Source organism: Empidonax traillii, unplaced genomic scaffold, assembly GCF_003031625.1.
Source record: "Empidonax traillii isolate 1590-97213 ecotype Southwest subspecies unplaced genomic scaffold, ASM303162v1 scaffold543:size1229247, whole genome shotgun sequence".
Classification (NCBI taxonomy): domain Eukaryota; kingdom Metazoa; phylum Chordata; class Aves; order Passeriformes; family Tyrannidae; genus Empidonax; species Empidonax traillii.
Genome location: NW_020955736.1, coordinates 431,923 through 436,646, shown reverse-complemented (window position 1 = coordinate 436,646; position 4,724 = coordinate 431,923).

The window sequence follows — 4,724 nt, the reverse complement described above, 5'->3', positions numbered from 1 at the left end:
GTGCATTTCTTTGCCTTTGCTTTCTGTGAGCACAGGTGTATAAGGAAATATGTTCACTTTTAGCTACATTCAATATGTAATAAAAAGAATTTGTTTTTGAGTTACCTGGATGAAAAATGCGTCTTTCACTGTTAAAGGACAAACATATTTTCCTACCGTAGTATAACTCAAATACAATTCATCTACCTGCCTGCCCCGCAGTGGTTCACCCTTGTGCTCAGTCAAAGCAATGAGAAAATGAAGCCCTACAGAAGTGTTTTTTTAAAAGGTTATGAAGGATAAAAATAGAGATCAGCAGAGGATTAACTTTGTGGTTAAGACATTGGTGTGAGAATTGGGAAATTTGTCTTCAGTTCTGAGCTTGGTCACCTCAGGCAAGTGAATTAGTCTTTCTTTGCCTCAGTTCCCCATCCCCAACATCCCTCTTTGCTCAGTCTTTGGATATTTTCTCTATTTAGGCTGAGGTCAGGTTATTTCTTTTTATTAAACATTTGTATACCAAGAAGTTAGGTCTTGTGAGCGCTGCTTTAATATACCTAGAATAATTGAGATAATAGTAAGAAAGGTGTAATTCTACTGCAAACATTCATTCAGGGCTGCCATTCATGCTGTTCTTCCCTTGGCAGAGGAACCCCCCACCTGAAGGTAAGTGGGAATTCAGTTTTGTTGGCATGCCAGGGAAGTTTATCACAAGCTTCTGAAAAGCAGGGCTTAAAACTTTTCAAACCAGGTGCTTGTCATTTCTGCAGACTTGTGCTTTTGCAGGTGTCTCAAGCCTTGCAGCTCTTTACTGACTGCAGTGGGATTGGACGTGCTTTGCAATGAGCTCCACACCTGCTTGAAAGGACTGAGAAACAGCAAGATCCTTCTGACAGTTTTATTCTGGGAAGGACTCCAAGAATGGATAGCATGACTTTTGGGATGTATTTTTCCTCTGGCTCCCAAAGTGTATTAAGGAACAAAGATGACCAAAGAGAAAAGTTATATTCTATGTGCACCACCTTCAATAAGTGCCACGGGTTTTTTACCTCAAGAGTTCAATGTTGCAAAATGATTTGGCATTACAATGGAAACAGCGCTTTTGGAAAAAAATCACCAAAGTCTGCTTTGATCTTATAGTAGCTTTCTGTAGTTTCGGGACAAAAAAGTAACTTTTTAACTTTTCCATGCCTTCTGTCCTTTGTAAAAATTAAATCAATAAAAATCTGACTAATTTATTGAATAAAAAAATATTCAAATATTCTTTAATAAAGCAGAAGTATAATTCTGAAATGAATGGAGAGGATTCCCTTGACTTCAGTGATATTAAACTTAATTATAAGAGAATTTGTCAAGTGTCTAAGAGATATATTAATTTCATTATTAAAAATGAAGTTGAAGGAAAAGATCCTATATGAGACCTAACTTTATTTACTGTAAAAGCTGAATGTTCATGTCTGAATTAATGTATAAAAGGTGTGCTATCTTTTAAAGTGTTTCCTCTACATCCCCCCTGTCAAAGCTACCACAAACTAGGCTGCCTGTGTTGCTCATTTTCATCCTCATCCCACCTGTGGTCTTTTTATTAACATTGGTATTTCTAAGATAATTTTGAAGTGGCCCTTCATTGCACTCCTCATCCTCTATCTAGTGAATTTTGAAGTATAATCATGCTTTTTCCACTGCCCTTCCTCATGGTAATGTAACAGAAATATACCCTAAATTATCACATCACCTGCTTTCAAACTGCTCTTTTAAAAAGTCTTTTCCATGGTGCCCTCAAAAAAGGGGATAAAGGTTTAACTATATTTTCTCTAACTCCATTTCTCATAATGACCAACTTCTCCCAGCATTTTCCTCTGTCCTTGGATCAGAGTACACCCATTTGCTGTCTCCTGTTTTATATTCTGATTATAACCTCTTTAACATAGGAACTATTGCTTTCTCACTTCTTTTAAATTATCTGGTACAATTTTCTTCTTATCTGCGACTCAAACTCAAGTGTTATGGAAAGAAAATATAGTTATTAAGGTGGTTTAAACTTAAAAATAAAATCATGGTTAGGTAGGTATCTATTTTGAGTGTGTTTCAAATTTGGCTTAGGATCACACAGGTTATTATTACGTGTGATCTTACTGAGAGGATATTGAAAAAAATCTCTAAACCCCTTTTATTTAGAAGACTTATAGTCTGATAGAAATTTCCAGGTAATTAAGGTGGCCTTGCACGTATTGGGCTGAGTCATCAACATTCCTAAAATAGTTGACATTACTTCTGTCTTTTCTCTTCAGAATTTCTCTAATTCCATTCTTTAGGTGACTATTCACAGAGCTTTTATTATAGCTTTTTTTTTTTTATTTTTTTGCCAGTTTTTTTCTTTTGTTCCTCCTAGGTGTTTTGTTCAGAAGGAAGAAATTACCTAAATATAAATACCTACTGCCAAATGAGATGCCCAGGATATCAGTGCTCATCTGCAGCTGATGGTCTGGAAGGATGCAGGTCTCCCATAGGTCTAAGTCTTCATTAACCTGAAGTCCTCATACAGGACTGGGTGTCTGAAGAATTGAGCTTTGTTTCTCAGTGGTCCAGTGGCTCTGTTCATGGTCTGTGTTTGCATTCTTGTTCATGTAGGCTTACAAAACCTTTCTCTTTCTGGCTGAGTCTGCACTTCATGCTACAAGGTGAGGCCATAAAAATCTCTCTTTTGTAATTCAGAGAATTGTCAAAAGATTAGATCTGGAAAAGACCTCTAAGATCACCAAGTCCAGCTGTCAAGCACCACCATGTTCACCACTGAATCGTGTTCTCAAGTGCCATATCCACATGGTTTTTAATACTTCCAGGGATGGTGACTCCACCATTTCCCTTGGCAGCCTGTTCCAGTGCTTGACAACCCTTTCCATGAAGGAATTTTTCAGTGTTCCAGAAGGATTTGAATAATACTTTTTGAGAATGGTTTAACTTTTAGGCTGCCCTCAAGGAGTTAGGAGCTGGGCTCAGTGATCTGTGGGGTCTCTTCCTACTCAGGGTATTCCACAGCTCTATGTTTCTTGTTTACTGCTTGAGGTATTTGTTCCCACAATTTCTGTTTACTCAGAAGAAAACTTACCGACCTTTCTTTGTGTGCTTCTGGTGCTAGCAACAAATATCCATCCGCTGATGTATGTTGGAGTTTCTGCTAATGCTTTACATCTCTTATATTCCTCTATGATTTCAATTTTCAAAAAATTATATCCTCCTAGGCAAGCTGTGAGAGAGGCTTCATTCTGAGCAGCTGTGGTGGAGCTCTCAGCTGCCTGTCACAAGCCAGTTGTTTCCTGTCACTTGGAGGAAATGCCATCAAACTTGGTAGGAAATTTTGCTCATTTTCTGTATGAGAATTCTACCTTCTCATCTTGAAAATGTGTGTGTGCTTTTTCCTCATATCTTCAAAACCAGGTTGTTTATTTCCTTTGAAATGTTTAGTCAGCTGGTTTATTTCCTTTGAAATGTTTAGTCAAGGGACGTGGTTTCCTAAACACAAGAACTTCAGCACTTTTCTGCTCCCTTCTTTTCTGTGTTAGCCTGGGAGCACCTGCTCCTTCAGGCAAACCTTGGGGTCCAGTGAGCTGCTTCCCTGCCAGCCTGTCTCATTTCTTACAGAGTGGTGTCCATGGCATCAGAAATGGAAACCAGGACTTGGGTAATATTTTTATTAATGCATCTAGAAAGATTATTTACATAAACTTTGGAATTTAGCAAATACTGAAGGCAAAATACAGGCCAAAATCCTTGAAAATTTGGTTTTATTGTAATTTGTCATGTTACTCTTAATAATGGCTGGTATTGCTGTAACATCAATGATTGATTGGGCTACTAAGTATTTCATTAACACTAAACCACTCAGAAACAAAATGGGGTTATTTTCTGATGTATTTATAGAAGATTTATGGGCAAAATATAAACAACGGAACCAAGACCGCGTGGGAAATAAATGACACAACTAAGACCTTTATTGAAATCCCCTTTTATCTTTTCTGGAGTATGATAGTTTTTTCCCCCCTTCCTTTCTTCATATCTATTTCTTGGTTCTTGGTCTGTCTTACTTTAGGATGTGGCTAAAGTTTCAGAGAGTGTTAGTGTAATTTGCTAATTTTCAATTTCAAATGTAATTGATTCACAGTTCTTATTGGACGAATACACAATCAGACACACTGTATTTTAGAAAAAGAAAAAAGTGAGTACATGGCCTGTGTGTAGCTTGAGTACCCAATACCTTTAAATAAAAAGAGAAAGTTTTTATCTGGAGGGCTGGGATTTTATGCTCCTTAATGTCAAGTGTGTGATCTAAGCAACTGTCTCATGATGTCCCTCTGAGAGAACTAGCAAAGTTCAACTATTTATAGTCTGAAAAAACCCACACCTTTACTAACTGTCCTTTACAGTAAATGGACTTTCATAAGCACAGAGATATGAAAGGAGAACCATTTTGAAACACTTTTGCTTATTATTTTCAACACAATAAATAACCTTTAGAGATCTATGTGCATTTCATTTGCATACTTAACAGGATAAACCTCAGGGCTAAACTCTGTTCCTTGCTTGCTTTTATTGTAATTTTTACAATAATGGACATGAGCTACTAAAGCAACATAAAACATCCTACGAATGACCCTCAAAACACTTTTGTGTTTAGTGAATTTCTCCAATTTTTCATTGCCAAGTCAGAACTTGATTAAACACCTGAGAAACTTGAACGGTGAATC